Below are 15,070 nucleotides of genomic sequence, written 5' to 3'. Positions count from 1 at the left end.
GGGCACCGGTTTTGATACTTCTCCGAGCTATAGGACCCTCTTTCCTACTCTCTTCTTAGTAGGCTGTGAAGACTTGACCAGAGACCGCTCATAGTCCGAAAGTGCTGGCTTTTCCTGAGCTTCGCGTTGCTTCTTTTGATGGTCCGCCACCTTCTGCCTCAGTTCTGATGGCTTCACATAAAAGTACGGCTTTTCTGGGTTAAGCCGTTTTTTCCTATCCTCCTTTATTTTATCAAAAAATTGTTGGACCTCAGCTTTGGATGTAGCAATTACCTCCTCTTCACCCTTTTCGTAAGGTAATTTTTCTGGCGTCTTAGCTCTCTTTGCTGAGGCAGCCTTCTTTGGAGGTGGGACCGATGACTTCGGTCCTTCTTGGGCGGACCGCTTCTTACTACCTCGCTTTGGAGGCGAGGGGACGGACTGTGCACTCTTTGGAGAGGGCGGTGCAGGCGGTGGAGGTGGTGGGACCGATCTTTTTGGCGTTGGAGAACGCGGTGGAGGAGTTGGAGACCTCGGTGGAGTTGGAGACCTCGGTGGAGGAGGTGGAGACCGTGGTGGAGGCGGTGGCGGGGTCGGTGTGGCCACCGCAGGTGTTGGAGGAGATCCAGCATTGTCACCGCCCGCAGCACTATGATGCTGAAAGGTCCTAATGTGGCTAGAGGGAGGGGTGAATAGCCTATTTAAAAATTCTACAAACTCACTAGAGCAAAAGGTTAGTAAATAACAAAGCGAAGCCTTTTGCTCTAGCTCTAAAGGGGTGTTTGCAAGCCACCTACCCAACAATTCTAGTTGCTATGATCTCTATGCACACAAGAACTAAGTCTCTACAAGTTACACTAGAGAAATAAGCTACACAAGTCAAAGTAAGCAACTAAACTAATTACACTAGTTTGCGGTAAGTAAAGATAAGATGAGATATTTATACCGCCGTGTGGGGATGAACCAATCACCAATATAAACAATCAAGCACCGGAAGAATGCCAATCAAACACAATTGAGACACCAATTTTTTCTCCCGATGTTCACGTGCTTGCCGGCACGCTACGTCCCCGTTGTGTCGACCAACACTTGGTGGTTCGGTGGCTAAGAGGTGTAGCACGAACCTCGTCCTCACTAGGACACCACAAGAACCTACCCACAAGTGAGGTAACTCAATGACACGAGCAATCCAATAGAGTTACCTTTCGGCTCTCCGCTGGGGAAGGTACAAGACCCCTCACAATCACCGGGAGATGGCCACGAACAATCACCAACTCGTGCCAATCCTCCTCCGCTGCTCCAAGCCGTCTAGGTGGCGGCAACCACCAAGAGTAACAAGAAAACCGCAGCCAAATCGATCCCCAAGTGCCACTAGATGCAATCACTCAAGCAAATACACTTGGAATCACTCCCAATCTCACAAAGATGTTTAATCTATGAAGGAGATGAGTGGGAGGATTTTGCTTAGGCTCACAAGGATGTCAAGTATGTTAGAATGCCAAGAGTGTGAGCCCTAAGCCGACCAAACACGTATTTATAGCCCCTCAAGCAAATAGAGTCGTTGGCTCTTTCACTGGGCAAACTGCGGGGTCACCGGACGCTCTTAAAGAGGCACCGGACGCTCAACACCTGCGTCCGGTGCTCCAACATCAGCCGCGTGTCAGAATCTAACGGTCACCTGCAGTGCACCGGACGCTGAGCAAGTTGGCACCGGACGCGTCCGATGCACACCGGACTCATGCGCAGAGAGCTCCGCAAACTCGCAGGGTCACCGGACGCGAGCCACCGGACGCACCCTGAGTGTCCGGTGCTCACCGGACTCATGCGCAGAGAGGTTTGCAAAACCTCCTCACACCAGACGCACACCACCGGACGCTCCAAGCTGCGTCCGGTGCCTATCGTCCGGTGCCTAACCCTAACCGAGTCAGGCTGCCTGCTCACCTGACGCACAGGAACAGCGTCCGGTGCTTCCGAGTCAGCGTCCGTTGAGTGTTCCTCAGTGAGAAACACTCCCGCGACTTCTCCAAATTTCCCACCGGCGCAATAGAAAATATGCACTTCATTTTCTCAAAAACCCATCCTCTCTCTACCCTTGAAACTCCACCTCCTTCTCAAAGTGTGCCAACACCACAACGTGTGTACCAACAAGTGCACGTGTGTTAGCATTTTCATAATCAATTTTCTTTGAAGGAGTTAAGTTAGCTCACTAGGTTCTAAATGCATGCATATGATTAATGACACCTAGTGGCACTTGATAACCGCTTAGCCAAGGAATTCCCTCTAAATGTGATCACACCCTCTGTGGTGTCTTGATCACCAAAACCAAAACCCTAAGCAATACCTTTGCCTTGATCTCCATAGGGTTTTGTTTTTCTCTTTCTTCTTTTCCAAGTTGAGCACTTGATCACCTTGTGGTCATCACCATTATCACCATGATCATCACTTGCTCCATTACTTGGCATGTACCAACCTCATTAAGTCTACACACACACTTAGCATAGAGGTTAGTACTAGGGTTTCATCAATTATCCAAAACCAAACTAGGGCTTTCAGATGCGCTGGGGAGAGAACTGGACTTAGGTTGGAGGAGTCCCTGCAAAGAAAACAATTACAAGTTTTGTGAGCAAACTTTTTTTAAATTTCAATACATAATAAATAATATAAGAAGTAAAATCACACACAAACCTATGCTGAGGAATAATTATGAAGCGCTTGCGCCAACAAATAAATGTCTTCTCAGCTTCACCTAAGGTCTTCTCTCCGTCTCCCCCTTCTATGTCTAGTGGCACATTGCCACAACCTTTCTCAACCCTATCAACTGAGACGCTAGCATATCCACCAGGTACTGGTCGATTATGGATTCTTGGAGTTCTCGTTCGGTCGATAGAGTTGACAACAGCGATAGCCACCTTTTTGGTGGCATTCCCATCTGGTACATGTAGCTCACAGGTAGTAAAAGCCTCTGTGACATCATCCACAGGGAAGTGTAGCTTCGTGTCATCCTGAATGGTTGGTACTTCCGTGGATGCACAGCTGCTTTTCAACTGGCCTGGGGGGCTAACATTGACCTCAGGCTGTGATGTACCTTGCCCTTTCGTCATTTGACTAAGTGTTGCTTGCACTTGCCTTTGAATCTCTGCCTGCATCCATTCTTCATGAGCTTTCTCGCGCTCTTGTGACTGTAGAACAAAAGCTTCCAGGCGGTGGATCCGCTCTGCTTCCTCATCCTTCTTTCTCTGGCGGCTTCTGTAGGTATCTTGATCGGCTTAGAATGATTGCAGCCACGGAACTGCCCCATAGCCTCTCGTACGCCCACCGTGCTCAGGATTTTCAAGCGCATAGGTGAGTTCATCCTTCTCCCTGTTAGGCCTGAACTCACCAGACTGAACCGCCTCTCGTGCACGGACTAGTCTCTCTGCTGCTCTAGAGATTTCTTGGCCCCAAACTAGCGCCCCGGTGTCTGGGTCCACGCTTCCCCCATGACCGTAGAACCAATGCTTGGAGCGCTCGCTCCAATTCTTTGCTATTGTCTCAGGTGTGACCCCCCTAGCAAGCATCTCCTGTTCCATTCGGTCCCACTTGGGAATAGCACTCTTATAACCACCTGATCCCATATGATGGTGGTATGTCTTTTTACTGGCATTCTCTTTGTTTCTATTGGCTCGTTCCTCGCCCTCTTCTGATGTTTTGTACTGCACAAAGTCATCCCAGAAGGCCCTCAGCTTTACATATTGCTTGAGGTTGAAACTTGGAGTCTCGTTTTTCTTGACATATTTATTGTACAAAGACTTCTTCCAATTCTGGAAGAGTACTGCCATCTTCTTCATAGTCCAGTCATAAATTCGCACCTTCAACTCTTCATCGTTGGTGTCGAAGATAAAAACGTCTGTGACGGCTTTCCAAACTAACTCCTTGTCACGATCAGAGACAAAACTGATCTCAGGAGCACCTCGCTTCTCTCTCCATTCACGAGCACTGATCGGTATTTGATCTCTCACAAGATATCCACAGTGACTAACATATTTATTTGCATGCTCACCAAGTGGTCTGCCTGTAGCTATCTCAAACTCAGAGATTACATAGCGGCCCTCCAACGGCTTCTTTGGCCCTCGTGGAGGTACGCTTCTCCCTGTAGAGGTCGATCCAGAAGGCTACACGTAGATATAGAAATAAAAATACTAAATTAATAACCAAGTAATAAGTCTAAAACCTAATGTAAGAGATGCATTAATTATATATGTTTACATTTACATACCTCGCCAGTATTTTCTTCTTGTTGCACGACAAGTTGTTGCTCAGGGGCATTGCCCTCTTGTTGCTCAGTACGATTGCCTTGCATGATCTCGTGGTAATCAACAAAGTACTGACTACCGTCGTCGGTCATATTTTGAATGGCATCTTCCATATAATCAGGATCATCATGAGGACGGTCAGCCATTTCTATGTCTGCAACCATACATATATATTAGAGACTTCCATATAATACACTAGAATAATATACTAAAAGAATAATACTAGAATAATAGTACAAACAATAATATATACAAAACACTATAAAATAAAATAGATATTAGAGACATATATACTACTAGTACTACTACAAATGAAAGTGCTGGAGTTCTCCAAAAATAATACTAGAATCTTAAGCCTAGTAATACACTAGAATAATATACTAAAAGAATAATACTAGAATAATAGTACAAACAATAATATATACAAAACACTAGAAAATAAAATAGATATTAGAGACTTATATACTACTAGTACTACTACACATGAAAGTGCTGGAGTTCTCCAAAAATAATACTAGAATCTTAAGCCTAGTAATACACTAGAATAATATACTAAAAGAATAATACTAGAATAATAGTACAAACAATAATATATACAAAACACTAGAAAATAAAATAGATATTAGAGACTTATATACTACTAGTACTACTACAAATGAAGGTGCTGGAGTTCTCCAAAAATAATACTAGAATCTTAAGCCTAGTAATACACTAGAATAATATACTAAAAGAATAATACTAGAATAATAGTACAAACAATAATATATACAAAACACTAGAAAATAAAATATAATACAAGAATAATACAAGAATAATATACTATAAATATATACTAAAAAATAATACTACAAATAATATACTAAAAAAATAATACTACAAAATAATACAAGAATAATATTAATATATTACAAATATATACTAGCATAATATAATTTATAACAGGTCAACACTACACTTATACTAATGTACTAAAAACTATTACTAGAATAATATACTAACATCATGCATTATTTTTTAGTGTATATATATATACTTAATATATATACTAGCTAGCATTCATTAATTATTATTTTTGTGTAAAAATATATAGAAATCACTAAAATTGCAAAGTGATTGGCATATAATTCATAACATTTATTTATTTTATATATATAAACTACAGTGGAGTATTTATTATATATATATATATATGTATATATCGATCTCGGTTTTGGATTATACATGGCGTGTGATGCGCGGGGCCGGGCGTGGAGAGGCGTAGATGGCGGCGCTGGTGGAGATGGTGGTCGCGGCGGCGGCGCTAGTGGCCGGAGCTGGCCGCGGCGGCGCTGAAGACGGCGGCGCTGGAGATCGGCGAGGTCTCGCGCGGGCAGATGAACGAGCGGCGGCGCTGGATACGATGAACTCGACGAAGACGAAGATGAACTGCTCAGATCCAGTGCGCCCATGACTTAACTAGAGGCGGACCCTTTAGCACCGGTCCGTGGCTGGAACCGGTGTTAAAGGGTCCCTTTAGCACCGGTTCCAACCACGGACCGGTGCTAAAGGGTCCTAGGCGGGCTCGGGCGGGGTCCTGAAAATTTTCAGAACCCTTTAGCACCGGTTCCCACTATGGGCCGGTGCTAAAGGCATTGTTTTTTTACTTTAGGTCATTTTAAAGTGTTTAGATATACAGTTTATATTATAAATTGTATAGTAAATTAAATATTTTGCATAATATTTTTTAAACAGTGACATATATTGTAATTTTTTTAATGTACACATGAAAATTTTTAACCTTAAATATCTTGTTGTATATTTATAATTTGCAATGATTTTGCAAGAAATGTTTAGTATTTTGTTAATGCAAAAATATATTATTCCAATAAATTTACAAAAAATTTATCCAATCAACTGGAAATCTATTTTCACATCATATTGACGTTAAACTTTTTATTTTTGTTAGTTATTACTCGGAATGGTAGTAGGGTATAGTTTAAATCAAATAAAAAATCTATTTAACATATAAAAATATATATCTTGATGAACACACCCTTTGACCAAACCGTAGATGGTCCCAAATGGAAAAGTCATGAATACAAAGTTTGTTACACTCATCAAGTTGTACATTTTGTCTAATGGTCAACTTTTCATTTGGAAAAGTTTGAACCACTGAATTTTGAATTTTCAGAGAATTCATAGCCACGCAGCGGTTTCGTAACCCTAGATGGTCTCGAATGAAAAAGTCATGAATACCAATATTGTTCCACTCATCAAAATCTACATTATATATATATATATACCATTTTTGCATTTGAGAAAGTTTTGGGAAGGTGTAGTTGAAAATCCACAATTGACACATATAGTTTCATATAGTTTGTGTGAGATTCAAGATTTGGTGGGTATTGTTAACTTAAACTTTATCAAATGGAAAAGTTGTGTATATAAAAAGTTTAGATCTTGATGATATCTAACAACTTGGTATTCAAAAGTTTTTCATTTTAAGTAATTTAGTTTGTCATTTGACCAAGTTTGACCAAAACTCGTCTTGGATTTTAAAGAAATGTGCTTAGGATTGGCTCAAACATATCCAAATGGAAAAATGGACAATATATAAAATGTATATCTTAATGATCTCTAACAACTTTATATTCAAAATTGTTTCATTTGAAGTCATCAAATGGGCCATTTGATCAAGTTTGTCCAAAGTCAAAGCATTGGTTTTTACAAAAACACCCTTTGACCGAACCCTAGATTGTCCCAAATGGAAAAGTCATGAGTACAAAGTTTGCTACACTTATCAAGTTCTACATTTTGTCTAATGGTCAACTTTTCATTTGGAAAAGTTTGGACCACTGAATTTTGAATTTTCATAGAACTCATAGCCACGCAGCGGTTTCGGAACCCTAGATGGTCTCGAATGGAAAAGTCATGAATACCAATATTGTTCCACTCATCAGAATCTACATTTCATATATAGACCATATTTGCATTTGAGAAAGTTTTGGGAAGGTGTAGTTGAAAATCCACAATTGACACATATAGTTTCATATAGTTTGTGTGAGATTCAAGAATTGGTGGGTATTGTTAACTTAGACTTTCTCAAATGGAAAAGTTGTGTATATAAAAAGTTTAGATCTTGAAGATATCTAACAACTTGGTATTCAAAATATTTTCATTTGAAGTAATTTAGTTTGTCATTTGACCAAGTTTGACCAAAACCCGTCTTGGATTTTATAGAAATGTAATTAGGATTGGCTCAAAATTATCCAAATGGAAAAATGGACAATATATAAAATATAGATCTTGATGTTCTCTAACAACTTTGTATTCAAACTTTTTTCATTTGAAGTCATCAAATAGGCCATTTGACCAAGTTTGACCAAAGTCAAAGCATTGGTTTTTACAAACACACCCTTTGACCGAACCCTAGATTGTCCCAAATGGAAAAGTCATGAATACAAAGTTTGCTACACTCATCAAGTTCTACATTTTGTCTAATGGTCAACTTTTCATTTGGAAAAGTTTGAACCACTGAATTTTGAATTTTCATAGAACTCATAGCCACGCAGCAGTTTCGTAACCCTAGATGGTCTTGAATACAAAGTTTGTTACACACATCAAAATTCAGAATTCTCAAATATAGTTTCATACAAAGTCAAGCCGACACAACAGTGAACTTCTTCTTGATGTATGACCCTTGGTTATGATCCTACCGTAACCATGGAGTATCCTCATTGTTTAACAGAATGCTTGGGTCTTTGTTGACTATGAAGGGCGGAATTCGATCATCCCTTTCGTAATCGCCTGACATGTCTGACTTGTCCTCAATTCCGACAATGTTTCTTTTCCCAGAAAGGACAGTGTGGCGCTTTGGCTCATTGATGATTGAGTGGTCATCATTTTTTCCTCTCTTTGGTTTCGTAGACATATCTTTGACATAGAACACCTGACTCACGTCTGCAGCAAGGTCGAATGGTTCATCTTTGAACTCACTATTGTTAAGGTCCACGGTTGTCATCCCATACTCATTGTCGACTGTTACCCCACCTCCGGTCATCTTCACCCATTGGCACCGGAACAAAGGAACTTTAAAATTAGCTGCATAGACTAGTTCCCATATGTCTTCTATGCGTCCATAATATGTTTGTCTGTTCCCATTTGGATCCATGGCATCCACGTGTACACCACTATTTTGGTTGGTGCTCCTTTTATCTTGGCCAACTATGTAAAATGTGTTACCATTTATCTCGTACCCTTTGTATATGAGGACATGCCATGATGGTTGCCTGGCCAACAAATAAAGTTGCTCATCAATGTTTTCATCACCTTGACATTTTTTGCGCAACCAATCGCCAAAAGTTTCCATGTGCTGACACATTATCCAAGCTTCATTCTTCCCGGGCCACTAGAACCGTAGGAAATCTTTGTGTACCTCAACATATGGTTCCACCAATGAGGAGTTCTGGAGAACTGTGTAGTGTGCTTTATTGAAGTAATCGTTTCCCGTACCAATATATGTTTTCTTCCCAAGTGTTCCCTTTCCGCTGAGTCTGCCCTCGTGTCGAGATTCAGGAATGCCAATTGGGTCAAGGTCTGGAATAAAGTCAACACAGAACTCTATGACCTCCTCTGTTCCGTAGCCCTTGCCAATGCTTCCTTCTGGCCGGGAACGACTATGGACATATTTCTTTAGGACACCCATGAATCTCTCGAAGGGGAACATGTTGTGTAGGAACACAGGACCGAGAATACGAATCTCTTTGACCAGATGAACTAGGAGGTGTGTCATGATATCGAAGAAGGATGGAGGGAACACCAACTCAAAGCTGACAAGACATTGAACGACATCATTCTGCAGAGTAACTAGTTGCTCTGGATTGATTGCCTTCTGAGAAATTGCATTGAGGAATGCACATAGCTTTACGGTGGCTAGACGTACGTGTGGAGGTAGAATTCCTCTTAAAACGACCGGCAGCAATTGCGTCATTAGAAAGTGACAGTCATGGGACTTCAAGTTCAGGAATTTCTTCTCTAGCACATTAATTATTCCCTTGATATTGGAGGAGAATCCAGATGGGACCTTGATGCTGCTAAGACATTCAAACATGCTTTCCTTCTCTTCTTTGCTCAGAGTGTAGCTAGCAAGGCTTAAGTAATGACGTCCATCATCTGTCTTTTCTGGATGCAGGTTGTCTCGTTCTTTCATGCGCTGCAAGTCTTGTCGTGCTTCAAGTGAATCCTTAGACTTCCCATAGACACCCATGAATCCGAGCAAGTTCACACAAAGATTCTTTGTCACGTGCATCACGTCGATCGCGTTGCGGACCTCTAGGACATTCCAGTAAGGTAGCTCCCAAAATATGGATTTCTTCTTCCACATGGGTACGTGTCCCTTAGCATCCTTGGGAATAGGTTCGCTGCCTCGTCCCTTTCCAAATACCACTTTTATATCCTTGACCATTTCGAGTACATCATCCCCGGTTCGATTGAGAGGTTTGGTCCGGTGGTCTGCCTTGCCTTTAAAATGCTTGCCTTTCTTTCGTACTGGGTGGTTCACAGGAAGAAACCGACGGTGGCCAAGGTACACGACCTTTCGACATTTTTTCAAAAATACACAGTCAAGGTCTTCATAACAATGTGTGCATGCATTATATCCCTTGTTTGACTGGCCTGAAAGATTACTCAGAGCTGGCCAATCATTGATTGTTACAAACAGCAATGCTCGCAGGTCAAAGTGCTCTTGTTTGTACTCATCCCACACGCGAACTCCTGGTTTGCTCCATAAAAGTTGAAGTTCCTCAACTAATGGTCTTAGGTAGACATCTATGTCATTGCCAGGTTGCTTCGGTCCTTGGATAAGCACCGGCATCATAATAAACTTCCGCTTCATGCATAGCCATGGAGGAAGGTTGTAGATACATAGAGTAACTGGCCAAGTGCTGTGACTACTGCTCTGCTCACCGAAAGGATTCATACCATCTGTACTTAAGGCAAACCGCAAGTTTCTAGCATCATCTGCAAAATCTGGGAATTCTCTGTCTATCGCTCTCCACTGGGATCCATCGGCAGGGTGTCTCAGCATATTGTCTATCTTACGGTCTTCTTTATGCCACCGCAACAACTTTGCATTGTTCTTATTTCTGAACAGACGTTTTAATCGTGGTATTATAGGAGCATACCACATAACCTTGGCTGGAATTTTCTTCCTATGACGTTCTTCACCCTCAACATCGCCAGGATCATCTCGTCTAATCTTATACCGTGATGCCTTACATACTGGACATGCATCCAAATTCTCGTATTCCTCCCCACGGTAGAGGATGCAGTCATTAGGACATGCGTGTATCTTCTGGATTTCTAATCCCAAAGGACAGACAACCTGTTTTGCTTCATACGTAGTGGTGGGCAATTCGTTGTCTTTCGGAAGCATCTTTTTTATGATCTTCAATAACTGCCCAAATGCCTTGTCAGATGTACCATTCTTTGCCTTCCATTGCAGCAATTCTAGTGTGGTACCCAGCTTTTTTTGCCCCTCTTCAGTGGTGGGATATAGCGATTTCCTGTAGTCCTCTAGCATGCGCTCGAACTTGGCTTTCTCTTTATCACTTTCACATTCTCTTTGTGCATCACGGATGGCATCACCAAAAGCATCATCGCCCCGATCATCTTCTGCCGCCACCTCTTCTTCATTATCTCCCCCCATTGCAACGTCATTGAAGCCACCGTACTGAGCAATAATATTGGCATGGTCCAATTCTTCTTCTTCTTCTTCACCTTCATCCATTATAATCCAGCTTTCTCCATGTTTGGTCCAACAAATGTAGTTTGGTACGAAACCTGACTTTAATAAGTGTGAATGAAGAGTTCTTGAGTTAGAATATTCCATCAAATTCTTGCACACGGCACATGGACAGCACATGAAACCGTCCCTCTTATTTGACTCGGCCACACTTAAGAAATAGTGCACGCCATTAATGAACTCTTCGGAGCGCCGATCGGCATTATACATCCAATTACGTGTTACCATCTGCATTAAATATAACATATATATTATGAAAAAAATGCACACATATAGTTTCTCATCTTATTGCACAACATGTCTAAGATACATAGTTGATTAATTTAGAAAAGCTTGGCTACAACAAATACAATCGCAACTAGCACTAAAAAACCAAAACTAAAATGCACTTAAGCAACATAATTAGTTCGCGTCCGATCCCAACTATAATAGATAGATCATTCGCTTGATCAACATCATTGAACTCCTTTCGTCGGCTCACTGCCTCACCACCTTCAGCCTCAACCACCTGTGCAAAAGATTTCTTAATGTGTTCAATGTATTCTTCCTCCCAGTACCAACCTGTACATCCACCGGTACCGTCCCACTGAAATTAAAAGAGAGAATCAAAAGTTTAATTAATATCATTTTAAAAAATATGCACATATATAAGCAAATGTCTGGAAATAACTCACATTACGATCTGGACACTTGTAGAATATACGACCCTTGTTTACTCTCTCTTTCGACACTTTGTACTCCATCAAAATCTTCTGCCCACACTTGCCACAAGTAATGAGAGGGAGTTCCGGACGGTATCGCTTTTGAACCCGTTGAGAGACCGAAGACCCGGTCACGGTTGCCATCTACTATCCATACTCAATTTTTAAACAATTATAAATTCCACATTTACTAGTAAACATGTATGATACAATGGACATTATATGTAGTAATAAAAATAAATCAAGTGATATTAACAAACCAATTAATTTGAACTATCCTACTTTCTAAGATCATAAAAATATACTATAATTCATTCTTGCAAACTACATTAATACTAGGTCAACCATTAAATACGATATATATATATATATATATATATATATATATATATATATATATATATATATATATATATATATATATATATATATATATATATATATATATATATATATATATATATATACTAATTCATGTGAATGATTCAAAATAACAACGTGGATTTGAGCTAAAAATAATGCGAACATCACAAGCCAAAAACAACATGAAAAGACAAGAAAGACAAAAGTTAGTCACCTCCAAGCACGAAGAGACGATGACGGAGTCGAAGAAGATCAACGATGGGCGTTGGAGATGAAGAACAAATAAAGAACAAGCAAGAAGAAGCTCCAAGAACAACAATGGTGCTCTCGGTTTCAAATGGGCAGAGGGGAGGAGGGAGCGGGCCTATAAACCGGAACTTTAGCACCGGTTCAGGGCAAAAACCGGTGCTAAAGGGTTACCTTTTAGCACCGGTTTGTAATAAAAACCGGTGCTAAAGGGTTTGCCTCGGCCCGTGGCTCTGGCCGGTGCTAAAGGGTCTCTGCCCCGACAGCACCTGTCAGTAGCCGTTGGGCAGGACCCTTTAGCACCGGTTCGTGTTACGAACCGGTGTTAAAGGGGTCTTTAACCCCGGGCGGCAAAAAGGCCGAGGTTTTTGACCATTTTGAACATCGACCAATGCCTCATTCTGTAGTAGTGAATATCACTAAATTACATACTAACACGCATGATATTGTTTGTGGTTATGACTATTACCATGCAAGCTTGAAACTCTTTATTCTAGGTCTGCAAATGCATTTGCCATATTGGGTATCATGTCTCTACTAAGCAAAACAGCAACAAATTTCGAAATTTTCTGAACTCTTAATATGCATTGAGAAGGTGGCAACTTTTATGGGCGCCTTGGCCTTGGCATCTTCAGTGGCCGATGGAGCCTTCAACATACAGTATATATTTCCAAGGTGCCTCTAGTTGGGGAGTGAAAAGTTTTTGGGCGTGTCACATCGGATGTTTCATAAGATGTTGAGAGGAGTATTTGGATACTAATAAAAAAATTACATAGCTCGTCTAAAAACTGCAAGACGAATTTATTAAGCCTAATTAATCCATCATTAGCACATGTGGATTATTGTAGCAGCTATGGTTAATCATAGGCTAATTAGGTTTAAAAGATTCGTCTCGCGATTTACAACTAAACTGTACGATTAGTTTTTGTTTTCGTATACATTTAATGTTCTATGCATATGTCCAAAGATTTGATGTGATAGATGAAAAAATTTTGGTTGTGGAACAACAAGGCAAGTAAGGCCTTGTTTAGATCTTTTTTTTTTGGGTTTTGACACTGTATCACTTTTGTTTTTATTTGACAAACATTGTGCAACCATGAAGTAACTAGGTTTAAAAAATTCGTCTCGTGATTTACAGATAAAATGTATAATTAGTTTTTTATTTTCATCTATATTTAATGTTTTATGCATATGCTGCAAGATTCGATGTGACGAGGGATCTTGCAAAATGTTCAAGATTCCCCGTCAAGCATTAAATATAGATAAAAAAACTAATTACATAGTTCACATATAATTTACGAGACGAATCTTTTAAGTCTAGTTAGTCTATGATTGAATAATAATTATCAAATACAAACAAAAGTACTACGGTAGTGTTTTGAAAAAATTTTGAGGAACTAAGACCTTGTTTACTTCCACCCAAAGACCCAAAATTTTTCAAGATTCTCCGTCACATCGAATCTTTATACGCATGCATGGAGTATTAAATATTGACGAAAATAAAAACTAATTGCACAGTTTGGTCGAAATTGATGAGACAAATCTTTTGAATCTAGTTAGTCCATGGTTGGACAATATTACCACAAACAAACGAAAATGCTATAATATCGTGAAATTTTCCCCTTAGACGTAAACAAGTCCTATGCGTTGTTGGTGTCCTAGTAACAACTTTTCACTGCATGTACTTCTCTCGTTGGCCGTCAGCCCGTCAATGCTGAGCTTGTACTGGCCAGATTCGCATCCGTACGTAACTCGACTGACGATGGGATTTTCTGGTGCTAGAGAATCAAATCAATCGATTGGTGTACTATGTTCTGCTCTTGGGGTGGGTGTCCGGGTGATGCGATGCGATACGATGCGAGGGAGGAAGAGGGTTCAAGAGTTGTGTTTACTTCAAGAAAGTATTAGGCCTTGTTTAATTCAGGCCTTGTTTAGTTCCGAAAAGTAAAAAGTTTTCGATACTGTAGCACTTTCGTTTGTTTGTGATAAATATTATCCAATCATAGACTAACTAGGATTAAAAGATTCATCTCGTGATTTACAGTTAAACTGTGTAATTAGTTTTTGTTTTCGTCTATATTTAATATTTCATGCATGTGCCACAAGATTCGATGTGACGGAGAATCTTGTGGCACATGCATAAAATATTAAATATACACGAAAACAAAAACTAATTACACAGTTTAGCTGTAAATCACGAGACGAATCTTTTGATTATAGTTAGTCCATAATTAGATAATATTTGTCACAAACAAACGAAAGTGCTACGGGGCCTTAGAGTGAGGTCTTTAGCTGTTAAATCTAAGAATGTCGCCGAGATGCTTTGCTGTCCTACAGTCTACAACTCCTGCACTGCACGCAGTACCCATGCGTTTTTACTGTGCAACGTACCAACTCCAATCATGCATGCCCATTCTACGACAAGCTGCATGCTGCTCGCAGTCCAGAGTCCAGACTGAAGGAGTCCAGCGTCCCTTCAATTCATCAACCGAAGTAAGGCCTTGTTTAGTTTGTAAAAATTTTGGTTTTTGACTACTGTAGCACTTTTGTTTTTATTTGACAAACATTATCCAATTAAGGAGTAACTAGGCTCAAAAGATTCATCTCACAAATTACAGGTAAACTGTGCAATTAGTTTTTATTTTCATTTATATTTAATACTTCATGCATGCGACCAAAGATTCGATGTGACGGGGAATCGTGAAAAT

This window comes from Sorghum bicolor, chromosome 3, assembly GCF_000003195.3.
Source record: "Sorghum bicolor cultivar BTx623 chromosome 3, Sorghum_bicolor_NCBIv3, whole genome shotgun sequence".
Classification (NCBI taxonomy): Eukaryota; Viridiplantae; Streptophyta; class Magnoliopsida; order Poales; family Poaceae; genus Sorghum; species Sorghum bicolor.
Note: the sequence above shows the minus strand (reverse complement) of the source record.